Raw genomic sequence first — 13,288 nt, 5'->3', positions numbered from 1 at the left:
CAATCTTTGAACTGAAGATGAAATTACCAAAAGTAAGGAGCATTTGACAGGATTCTGAGGTTTGGGAAAGAATCACACTGACATAACTGTCTAGCCCAATGGGTGGATAAGTTGTTGCACAAACCTCAGTGGCGGTTGGTTTTCTATAAACTAAGTCATATTGTTTATCTTATATTTCACATCAAAACATTCTGTAAAATTATAAGTGTTTCTATTCTGTGAAGCAGTGTTGTAGAAGGCAGCTCATGTTGATATTTCTGATGAACAGTGAAGTGAAATGGTCTGAGGTTAATGCAGAAGCAGGTAGTCGGGTGTGGATAGGTTTTTAAAAAAAGCAAGGTTTTCCTTAATATTTTAACATGAAGTTTCAGGATAAGACACCATGCAAAAATTAAATTAAATTCTTGACTGGTAGAGAATGTTATGAATGAATTAAAACACTGCTATAACTGGATGTGCAAGTTGTTAGATAATGTGAAGAGTTGTAATTTTTTGGGGTAGATTCAGAATTATAAACCCCTGCATCTAATGCACCATTGTTGAGTCCTCTCAAATGGTACCAACTGTGATAATACCATAGTATGGATTGGACAGAAAGTTCTCACCTTCGATATTATATAGCCCTCCCTACACTTTGTACAAAAGTCAACAGTGAATTACACTCTTAAGTTGTTTGTTGTAAACTAGTCATCTTACTTTTTAAAGATGATAACTGAGTTAAGTGTGCCAGAGGGCTATTGCTATTGTTAAAACCATATCTTCCAAAACTATATTTTGTTTTAAAATTTGGAGGGACATTGCATTATTTGGACCCTTGGGAGTTGACCGTTTTTTTTTCAAAAAAAGGGGTAATAAGTTCACCCTGGATTGTTGGCATGCATGCCTTTTTTTAAGAAATCACATGAAATCAGTTGGGAATGAACTGAGAAGGGGAAAAGCTGCTCAGCTCGCGCTCTCCTTGCCTTGCTTGAAATACAGTGTGGCTCTACGTATCCAGCTAGGGATCCTCATCTCAGGGGAACTTGTCTGTATTTGGAAACTCGAGAGGCTGAGATGAGAAGAATTGATCCGGCTCTATTTTCCTCCACACTGATGCTCCGTTGGTGAGAACCTCCAGGCATCTTCTGGGACTAGCAAACTGTCTTTGCATGAGGGAGCACCAGATCGGCAGTGTCAAAACCCTGCGAACTTTACCCTTTTTATAAAGTTTTTTCTTCAACAGCCCATCTCTGCAGATACCCCATTTGTTTGCCCTTTGTGTGTGCGTGCACATGGACAGTTACACTTCCAGATTATAAGTTGTGTTAACCAGTTCTTGCAAAGAAGTTTTGTTTTATAATATATCAGTCATTGAGCTTATTGAAAGAAGCCTGGTTGAAACCTCTTTTATTCTGGGCCTAACAGTGGTGAAGATAAATAATTGGCCATTTTTATAAGTGAATTAAACATTTAAGATAATGGTATGATCTGTAGAATAATGGGGCTAGATAAACTGCGCATTCCTGCCATCCCAGTCGTAACACTATCCATGCTTAGATATCAGGATGGGTCACTGCCTTCAGGACAAAGGTCAAATGAGAAGATGTTGAGGCAAAGAAGAAAAAAAATTAAAATCTAGAGGAAATAGACCCAAGAGTAAAAGGATGTCAATTATTCTTTGGAATTTTTAAAAATGTACTGCTGTTGAAGCTCATTTCTCCCATACACAAAATTTATTTTCATGCTTCATTTTTAACTTTTTAACTTTTTATGTAATATATTTTGGGAAGTGTGACTTAATACTGTTCTTTGTACAACATAAGATATTATAACTGGATTGTAGCAGCCATTTGAACCATCGTGCATCTATTGGCTCTTTGAAAGAGTAATCTACACCCCTGCTCTTTCCCCATAGCCCTATGTTTTTTTTTCATTTTCAAGGACATATCCAATTCCCTTTTGAAAGTTACCCTTTATTGAATAATCTTGGATATTCTTTCAGGCATTGAATTCCTGATCATCATAACCTGCTGCTTAAAACAAATTCGCTTCATCTCTCCTTGGTCTTACCCTTTCCCTCCAACTCGCACTTCATGCATCTCTTTTTCTTGTGTTGCGTAGAATTTCTTTTGGCTGACCTCTAGCTGTTTCCCATTGGCTTACATTTTCATGCTTGCTCAAGGATCATTGTATGAAGCATTCTCCGAATTCGGTCAGTGTAGGTCCAACTTCTCTTTTGGAATGCAATAATGAATGATGGTTCTCTGAATGTACAGTTCCATTTGTCACATTAAGCCGTCTGATGTTAAAGACCTTGTATGATGCAAATATCAACCCACACTCAATCCCAAGCCCAGATAAAGGAGCAGAGTTATCCATGGGATTAACAATGCTTGTAGAAAATCAGAAGATGTCAACCTTGTCAATCATGTAGCAAGGATCAACATGTACATTATACCCTCTAAATGAGCAGAAGCTATTAATAAACCAAGTCCCATTGATGCATCCTTTCTGTGCCAATGAGTTGTATTTAGAAATTTGGACAAGGTGTTCTTTTAATATCATATATTAAACTGTAGGTTTGTACCTAAAAACATTACTTCTATAGAGAGCATATTATAGGACATACAAATCATCTGCCAAGCGATATTTTTAACTTACATGAACAAGGATGAGTAACATTATTCAAGTCTAACTTACCAGTAGTTTACTGTCAACCACTGAACATAGCCATTCCATCTCCAATTTGAATTTTACAAGCTTTTCTTTTTAACAGCTTGTGACAGCTTTATCTCGTGGTGATATCTCAGGTTTAATGATGGAGTTCTTCTACTGTCACGGGGCGAGGATTAAGTTCAGATGGTAGATTAGAATATTATGGACAGCTTTATAAAGATGTTTTGTTTATTAGTTCTGATATTACCGAGATTGATTGCTGTAAAAGACTACGATCACTGTATGTATGCATTGTGGAGCAGAATGTAAGATTTTTTAAAAATGTTTGAGCTCGGTTTATGTGTGTGTGGTCAAATACTTTAATATAAAATAAGTTATTTCTTTCTTCCCCCCCCGGACCCGTGTTCTCTCACCCACCCAAACCCACAATTTACTCTTCTGCAGTTGAGAGAATATGCAGGTGTCCTTTTCCTGAGACCATGTGAATACCACTCCTGTATCTGGTTGCTGGCAAGTCTGAATGTATGTTCTTGGGTGACTTGCTATTTGATTTTAAATATTTTTCTTCTTTTACCACTGCCCCACTGGAGACTGCCTAGCCCCCATTCATCACTATTACTGCTTACAAACAGGGCCAGGAGCTTAAAACATGGAGTTGTAGGCTCAATCCACTGACCTACCAAATATATTTTCCCCCACCTTCCAATATTATAAGTTAAACTGTTTTGACATGTATTTATGTATAAAGTATGTGTGTGTGTATGTGTATATAGATATGTATATATTTTTTTATATATATATATATATATATATGTATATATGTATGTATATATTTATATATGTATATTATACATATATAACGTAAGCTGGTGTTCTGTCAGTCAATGAAATAGCTTAAACACCAGATGTTAGAAAGGATAAAGGTTATGGGTTCAAGGAAAAATTGTTTATAGTAAGAAAAACTCAGTGGCCTGGATGCGCAGACAGTTTTTGGTAAATACTCAGACACCACAGTGGCTGAGGGATGCTGCTTTATATGCTGCTCTTAGCAGAAGCATGTAATAAACATCATTACAAAAAAACCACCATCCTATCTTGATGACTGTCTGCTTATCCCAACTTTATTTCCACTCGTCTCGGTGGACCTCTTACTGGATAGTGTCCAACACTGGTAATCTGGGTGGGAACCACAAGCAGCAAATGTTTAAATCTATTTATTCAGGGTCTAAGTCCATAAATAGTGTGGACTTTAAAAAGACTGTTTTCCTCCATTCAATTTAGGTTTTCCACTCTGCTTTCCCAAGTAACAAGCACCATTTTTCAGCTAAGACAGCAGACAAGTAACCTGCCCCCAGGCCTCTTCTGTTATTAACTGACTGCTGGCAGACACATTCGAATGGCTTGTGTTAACTTGCCCTCCATTTTTCCTTCATTCCCTCCTTGTGCGGGAAACATATAACCTTCATTCAGTGCAAACCCTTGACAACCTGAAATCTAGAGCTGGCCTGTGCCAGGAGCTTTGGGCACTGTGCTGGTAGTTTTCTATGTCTCTCTTTTTTAATAATGCAGTTTACTGGAACATTTTTGGTGGCGTGCAAGTGAATCTTGTGGATCTGGACAGACTGCTCACACCGCACTTTAATCTTGAAAGTTGATCTCTGTGCATGCATAGTTCAGTACATACACACAGCTCCATTCAGCAACTTCCAAATGTTAGTGAAATGTTTTTTCTTAATGATGGAAAAGAGAAAATCATCCTGCCAGCCCTTTTCTAGCTTTGTAAAGAATCCACACAGTCCGCTAGCCTGCCTTTAACAACGTTTCAGAATTTTGCTTCACACACTGTGCTGCAATTGATGCAAAACTAAAGTAGTACCAAGTATTGCACTTGCAGTGGCCTTTTTCTATTAGAAAAAGGCAGAATCAGCAGTTTGATTAAGTTAAAATTGCTGGTTGCCAAAATGTGTTGTTTCAATGCTATCTAAAGAAAAAGACTTTGCATTCAAACAAACATTGCATTTTTGTGTTTTGGGATGTTTTTTGTTAAACTTGTCTAGCATCCAGAACTAAAATTTCATCTCGTTTTACACCAGTTAATGTAATGCTGTGTGTAGTTTAAAATTCACTTGATATTTTTCCATAGCAGTTCCTGCCCTGATTTGTGAAGCCTATCACTCCTACTTTAATGCATGTTGCTACTGTTAAATGATGTTCTGAATAGATTCTAAAATTAAAAGCTTGGTTTGTTGCTCTTTATTGTTTGTGATCTTAGTCCTTCCCTTTTCTGATTTTTGTTTCAATATGGAATTAAATAGTGATTACATTTAATAGACTTTGAAAGAAACGTTCAGCTGAATTTCTGTTTGTCTTTCAGTTAGATGTTAAGCTGTGATGGGAATGCAGAAGAGCTGACATATATGCAAATGAATCTTGCAGGTTAAAATGTGTTTGTCTGTGTTTTAGCTTTACTCTATGTGGGAAACCTCTTGCTGCTTGACCACAGTGATCTAATGATAGCTGCACTTTGGTAAAACTATTGCAAAGTGATAAATCTAACTGGTTTGAAGAGTCAGCTGCAGACTTTGCCCTTGAAGATTTGAGTTTCTGATATCATTGGCTATTTTTAAGCGGAAATAGTTTGGCATGCTGGTCTTGAAAGACCAAGCCAAAAATGTTTGTGGTTGCTGTTTCTGTAAGGCTATTACTGAAATGCTTTCCAAAGTAAATTGAGTGACTCCATTAAGGTGGGAGTTTCGCTTCTGTTTTATGGCAAAGTGACCCTAGTTCCTAGCAACCATATTGCTTTAATTTTGCACTATTGGATTCCTCCTATCGTTATGCATTACTTCAGTGTGCATTATACATTATTACAAGGCTTACTAAAATGTGTTTTTATTTGTCTCTGAAAGACGACTGAGAAACAAGAGGAAAATACCTATCTGTAGCTGTAATGAAGGTTGAACAGTTACTGTTTTTTGATCCCTACTTTACATTTCCCTCTACATGTTCTCCTGTTGCCATGCTTATTTTTGTTAGTATGATGAACTAAAACCTACTCTTACATTGTCAAAGCAACTCTGCAAGGGATCAGTGATGCAAGTTGGCACCACTTAGCTTTTATCTTGTTGGAGTGCTTTTACTTCCTCCATAAAACTCTTGCCCTTCATCTCCTTTCACCACAAAGCTCAGGCTGATTAATATCATGTTTAATTTTGAACAGATTGTTATTTATGCCATCAACCCATGAGCAAAAGTACAGCCCAAATAGATTATTTTAAATAAAAACAAAAGTTGGAATTACTCAGCAATTCTGGCAGCATTTGTGGAGAAAGAAATGGTTAACATTTAAGGACAGGAAGAATGGTGAAGCTCTTTTTGGGTTTTCAAAAGCTTTACAGAGTAAAGCGCTATTTGTGGGCTCAATCATTGTAGTCTGTAATGTTGGATTCCATGATATGTGTGGTACAGCACATTGGAGGTTGAATTGTTGTACCGTGGATTGACGGGACCTAAGGTGCCACAGAGAGGCCAGTTCCTTCCTTCCACGAAGAGGGGGAATATTGATAGAAGCACAGAACAACCTGTCTTCTACTCTTGTCAGCCAAGGTGCCATGAGTAACCTTTTGAAGGCCTTAAAGAAGCAAAATGGAAAAATATAAAATAATCTGCTTAAAAATCTGTGTTGGATTGGCACTTAACTCTAAAGGGGTGGGGACAGCTTTCAATTAATCTGTACAAATAATTAAATGAAGCACAAAAAAGTTCACATTTTGATGATGGAGGATAATCATGAGAGATGAATGTGTATTTTAAAGATTTAGTGTTGCATAAACCTATTTTGTCAAACTTCTTAAAAGTTGCGGATCAAAAAATGGAAGATTTCAGCATAGGTTTCCTGAATCCAGTGGCAATATGGGCAATAAGAGTCTGAATGTTCAGAAATCTGTTGTGCATGTAGCACACTTTTATAACATAAGAAATAGAAGTTTGAGTAGGCCATACCATCATTCAAGCCTGTTCTACCATTCAATATGATAATGGCTGATCTTCGTCTCAACTCCACTTTCCTGCCTGATCTCCATATTCCTTGATGTCCTGGAGTTCAAAAGTCTTATCAATCTCAGCCTTGAATATACTTAATGACCGAGCATCTGCAACCCTCTGAGGTAGGGAATAACGCCCTCCAGCCAATGGTAACTACTTGTTCTCTGGCATGGCTCCTTGAAATGGAAACTGTTAAACATGGCTGCGAAATACCCTAGATTTTATGGTAAGGCACTGATTTAGTTTTTACCTCTTCCAAATGCATGACGCTACTAAATTTTATTATTTGGGCAGTAATCAAATTGTTTCAGTTGTACAATCTTTTGTGGGTTCTCATTAAGTCTGCAATTCATTAATATGAGTAATAAATGGATGCCAAACATTAGAAGTGTACATTTCACTACGTATTTTAAATGAAGCGCTGGCCATAGTATATGTTGTTCCCACCAGGCTTCAGATATGATCACTGTATTTATTAACTCTGTTCCTTTCTAGGAAGGCAATTTCCATGTGCTGCACTTTCCCTTTATGTTTAGTTTGGATGCTGGTTGCATTCAGCTCTGTTGTGTAATTCAGAGGTCCAATTGCTAAATAAAGTGCAAATGTAGGGAACTAGCTGTTTACATTAAAAGCCGGTGGCCTTAACCCAATGATAGATTTGTAGACCCATGTGGAACAAAGAAACTACTAGACTTCAAAAAAAAACCTAGGTCCATTTGGTTCACCTACTAATAATCTTGGTTGTCACATTACACAATGATAATGGAATTATTGACTAATCTTAGCAATTAATCTCTATCAATTAGCCTCCAACAGACCAGAAATGACGCAAGGAAAATCTGAGGGTGGAGAGCTTTTGAGACTCTAAGTCCCTTTTGCCTCCCAAGCATGACTAAATATTCTATACCCCAAAATAGTATTCTGTGAAAGAAATTACCTAATTTGTGTTTAAATAAAGCAACGCTATCTGATCCACTAGTTCTGTAGTGAGCCTGTTCCATATCTTAACCACTCGTCCTGAAATATTGTTTTCATAGGTTAGTTTTAAATTGACCACCGCTGTCTCCCCCATGCCCCACCCTCTTCAAGAGCAAGCTGTGCCCTCTGGTTCTACTGCTTTGGACAAGGTGAAACAGCTGGTTATGGTCTGCATTGCCTTTAGAATCTCTTTAGAATCCTAAAATCAGTTATCTTATCACTAATCCTTGCTTTTCCATTGATTACGTCTACGGTTTACATAATCGCTCCTCCATAATCCAATCTCTCCCGATCACTTAAGTCATTCTGGTTGCTCTCTTCTGTACCTTGTCAATAGCTGCAATATTTTTTGTACTGCGGTGAGCAGGACTGTGCACAGTATTCTAAGTGTGGGCGTGCAATGGTTGATAAAGTGGCAGGGTTACCTCACTATTTTTGGGTCAATGTTGACCTTTTAATACATCCCAACATCTGATATGCTTCACTCATTGCTGCCAAGGATTGTTGTGATGGTTTTAATTTATTGTCGATCAGGCCTGTTAGATCTTTCATTTTCTTTCAATTTAAGTAGCAGTTCCTTTCTGGGCATTTATACTCATGTAAAGTACTTCGCATTTCTTTAGATTGATTTCGTCTGCTGCCTGTCTGCCCAGTTCCCAAGTATATTCAAATCCTCCTGTAGCTATCCTGTTTAACTGTTCCAGGTAGGTCATGTTTATGTTAAGAATTACAGCTGAGAGAGGGAGGACAGCACAGTTGCTGGCAGCTGTAGTCCTATTTCATAAAAATGGCCACCTTATTGTGACTTTTGTAAAAGATTCTGAAATGGTGAATTCCTTGTTTGCTGAGTTCCCAAGGAAGGTGCCAAACAGAGACCCATGGAAGGATGGATGGAAACAATGGAGGGAAGATCAATCCTGTGACTTATTACATGACATTTGCCTGGCTATCTTTGTCAACTGGAAGCATGTACATAAAGGAAATTAAGGGAGGAGTGCAAATATCTTACAACTGTATTTTGCAAGAAATGTATAATTCATTAAGTAATTAGTTGCTAATCTGATGCATTGTTGCATTGCTTTGCAGTTTCCATTTCCTGTGTGCTAAAGTGACATACTCTTTTGACAAACCTGCTTATCTAAAGAGGAACAATTTTTTTTGAAAACTCAAATATTATGAAAACTTTAAAATACCTCTGTTCCATCCATCTTTTACTTTTAACATGAGCGGTAGTTGCATCATTAAAGATGCTGACTTAGAAAAATTAGTGAAGCTATCCCATGTATGGGAGCTGTATTGGAGTATTGTTCTTGATGGTGTTCACAAAGCTTCTTCATATATTTAAACTGTAACTGTTTACAAGCTGTTCCCCTGTCTGCATTTATGTGGAGGCAAACATTTCATACTTATCCAAGGCAGGAGCCGTACCCTCTGTTTTGAAGTGGTAAAATTCATTTGGTGATTTGGAAAAAGCATGGAGAGGGAGATGTGGAAAGTGAAGGTGATGTGTTGGAAAGCAGTTGTCTACAATGTTGCTCTATGAGCCACAAGGCTGACCTATATACCACAAGGTGGATTCATTCATGGGGCAGTTGTTAAGGATTCTATTGTGAAGATAAGTAGAAGAATGTGCAAGGAGCACCCCTACCTTCTCACTTGTCAGAAGACAATACAAGAGGTGATTAGCCTGAGATTGAGCAGTGGGGATGCACGATTTTGATTCATCATCTCAAACCAACACTTAAAGACCATCCACTTAAGAGTAGGGAATAAGAGCCTTTGCTCTAACCAGTCAAATACTTTCCCTGTGCTATCAGTTCTAGCCACCATGTGAACAGTGCATTCACTATGTTTTGCTTCTGGGGTCATTGTGTGTTTACAGCTCAGGATGGTTTTAATAGCTGGCTCCACAGTGAGGTCTGGCATGCAAGAACTGAATAGGATGAGACTTCCTGTTGACTTTTCTGACATTTGTTCAGGGAGGGAGATGGAGAGGGAATGAAGCCCATCTTATTTGTAGTGCAGTCTCCAGTCCCATGCAAGAGGAAGCTTACACGTCATGCACACACGAGCAGGAACAGTCCTCAGACTTGGCAGACGCAATTCATCACTTGGAGCACTGATCTTTGCCCTGGAATGTCTCAAGATACAAGCATCACTGGCAGCAGAGACCATAATAACGTCCACTTTGTCAGTGTTTAGACGCAGATGGTTGAAACAATTTAAGTTAATTTGCTTTGGTGAGATAGCTCTGATTTGCTATTTTGGATAGCCATGAGTGTTTAAAAATATATTATAGCTGTATCAGACACTTGAAAATGAGTCTCATCCTCATGCACATTAAGATGCTCTCTCTGTTTTCTGAAATCTAGTATTTTTTTTAATTCAGAAAGCAGATATTTTCTAAATGTAGTTCCCAGGCTGTTTTAGAATTATTTATTCTTAACAGATCACATTTGGGAACCTGTGTGACCTCTCATCTATAGAAGTTAGATTGGTAACCAGCCAGAAATAAAATTAAATGAAATACGCCTTCCTCCTTAGCCTGTTCATAGAGAAATTGAAGTGTCGCAGTGGTGCTTTAGTGGTATTCTTCTAAAGTTTGAGTTAATGCCCACAGTTGAGAGAGACCAAAAGGATCTTCAGTCTGCTTGTGCTATACCTTTCATTGGAATGCTTGTTGTGGATATCAATGGTGGTGTCAGGGGCATGATATAAAACTAATAAGCATTTAATATGTTGCTGCTGATGTTCCTCATTTTGATAGTTGAAGAAAAAGGTTTTTTTTTAAAAACTTGCACTAAGTACATGTGCTGAGAGATTTAGGATTGAGCCATACGGATAAAGATATTCCAGCTTTATTCTTTGGTCTGTGCCGAGTTGGGCAAATTGAGGAAATTGAAAGCTCTGAGCTTGAACTCAGGAAAACGATTCTGCAACTCCAGTAACCATCTTTCCCCAACCCATACCCACCTCCCCTCCCAGCCCCCTCACCTTGCATTGAGTATACAGCACAGAAACTGGCCATTCAGCCTAATTGGTTTATGACAGCGTTTATACTCCACATGAGCAGCCTACCACTCTACTTCATCTAACCCCACCAATTCAATTCCTTTCCCCCTGAAGAGCTTATCTAGCATGCCCTTAAATGCATCTATGCTATTTGGCTCCAACTACTCCTTGTGGTAGCAAGTTCCATATTTTCTCCACGCTCTGGATGAAGACATTTCTCCTGAATTCCCTATTGGATTTATGGATGAAGATCTTATAGTTATGACCTCTACTTTTAGATTCGTAATCAAGTTGAAATAATTTCTTTACATCCACCTGGGAAGGTTGACAGCACAGTAAGGGCAAGATTACAGTCAATTGTCAATTGACCGTCCAGGTTTTCATGTGACCAGAGGCAAGATACCCAAGGGCAGCAGTGCTGTCGCTCACTGTGGAAATGTATCTCAGTAAGGTGGAGGCTGGAGGGGTGGTTGTGGAGGAGACATATGAGGAAAACCTCACTGTTTTAGAACACTTTTAAAGTTGCACATTTCAGTGAACTGTTCAAACAAAGCTAAAGTTTTAAAAAGACAGATTTCAGACTTGGCCACATGCCTTTTCTGAAACATATACCTCAGGTTGTCTGACAGGTGGTTAATGTTAAAGTCTGAGGTTTAAAAAGCAGACACTAAAGCCTCATTTGTGGTATTTTTTGAAAAAATGCACCAATGAGATGCTTCAGTTTCCAAAGTTATTTTGAAGCAATTTGTGTAATGTAGAGAACTCTGCAAGAAGTAGTTCCTTTTACATGTAAATAAAGGAAACGTCTGAAGCTTGCAGTTTTGTGGTCATAATCATTCATTCGCATCCTCGTAAGCATTTATCAAGTCAGTGAATAATTTCCTTATTATACATATGAAGTGTAATTTTTTTTAGTCATTCATATAGTGCCTTCAACATAGTAAAATGTCCAAAATTCTGTGCGTCAATATTTTGCACACACAATCAGATTAGTGCTTAGAGTATATGTACATTCTTCTGTTAATAAGGAGACCTAAACACAGGGGGCTGAATTCTGTGGTGAGCAGTGTTGCGCTTGTTCAAAGACTTCCTATAGGATTTTGCACTGGAACTTAATGTTTTTAGAGAACCATTACAGCACAGTGCCTTCAGCAGGGAATCAGAGACTTGTGTGAATCCTTCAAGCAACTACATATTACCGTAACCAATCAGATTGAAGAATAGTTACTGAACCATGCAAATCTGAACCAGCAAGTGTCAGATAAGAATATTTAATTGAATGACAAATCATTTCAGTAAGTGAAATAGAAGGGGAAAGAAGATGGGATTGAGTAAAAGAAAAACAGAAAGGAGCAGAAAAGCTGAAGAAATTAGTCTCAACACTTGTAAAAGTTCATTTTCGGTGCCAAAGAGGGTGTCGGCAGTATGACTTACCACAATGTTGTTAAATTTTCCAAGCCCATGACCCCTATCACCTAGGATGATAAGGGCAGCTGATGCATGGGAACACCACCACCTGCTAGGTCCCCTCTAAACCACACACCATCCTGATTTGGAACTATATCGCTGTTCCTTCACTGGCACTGGGTCACAATCCTGAAACTCCCTTCCTAACAGCACTGTGGACATACCTACACCATATGGACTGCAGCAGTTTAAGGAGATGCCTCATCACCATCTTCTCAGGGGCAATTAGGGATGGCCAACAAATGCTGGCCTAGCCAGCGATGTCCACATTCTGCAAAACAGTCAAAGTATATACTTACACAGGAATGGCCAAGCCTTAACTTTGTCTGGCAAGTTCAATGCATGCTTATCAATTAAGTATAGGAACTTGCTGCTGTTCCATGTGTTTCGACACATGAGTCTCTCAGCGAGCTATCACTATAGCCCAGCTTCTGGAGACAGCAGTGACTTGGACAGTAACCTCCTGATTCCCACATTTGACTGTGCATGCACAGTCCACAGAAGTTATATACTTCATTAAGTAATTAGTTGCTAATTACTGATTTACACTTTCATTATGGTGAGCACTGATGACTCCACTGTAATTTTTACTGCAACATCCGAGCCATGTGTGTGTCTGCTGTGTGGCATCCCACGATGTGTAGTCAAGTAATGCATTGATTAGAACAGTTCCATAGTACCACTACTGTGATCAATTTGTGAAGATATGAGTTGGGACACGCTCTGGGGAGAGAATGTCAATTTTTTGTTTGAACTTATTAATTTAGAGTTCAAATTGGTACATTTTCCTGTACTGGTTTATCAAAGTTGCAAGGTGAGATTGGTCATGGATCATGCATAAATGTTGAGATTGTTCAGCTGAGCAGATGACTCCTATCATGATTATCCACATGGCAAAATTTATGCTGGTGCCAGTAGAGGTCTGGCTCATTCACAGTGTAGTCTGGCCATGAAACCAAGATGCAAGACGGTTGCAAGCAGAAGCAAGTGGATTTTAATCCAAAAGTAACAAGTCTTGCTTGCATAAAAGCTACTGGAGGAAATGAAAGTTGTTTTGAGTTTTGTTCACATTTGTGAGAGGAGCAGGAGAGGAGGTTTATAAGCAGAAGTGTATTTCCAATTTTTGTGATTT

At 38.5% G+C, this 13,288-nt stretch overlaps 1 protein-coding gene across 3 annotated transcripts in view; it reads left to right on the top strand.

Moving 5' to 3' along the window:
• Positions 1 to 13,288, top strand: part of smurf2 (SMAD specific E3 ubiquitin protein ligase 2) — a 218,587-nt gene that overhangs the window by 182,231 nt on the left and 23,068 nt on the right. The window lies entirely within an intron of this gene.

Source organism: Carcharodon carcharias, chromosome 22, assembly GCF_017639515.1.
Source record: "Carcharodon carcharias isolate sCarCar2 chromosome 22, sCarCar2.pri, whole genome shotgun sequence".
Lineage (NCBI taxonomy): Eukaryota > Metazoa > Chordata > Chondrichthyes > Lamniformes > Lamnidae > Carcharodon > Carcharodon carcharias.
Note: the sequence above shows the minus strand (reverse complement) of the source record. Positions and strands in the feature narration are given on the sequence as shown.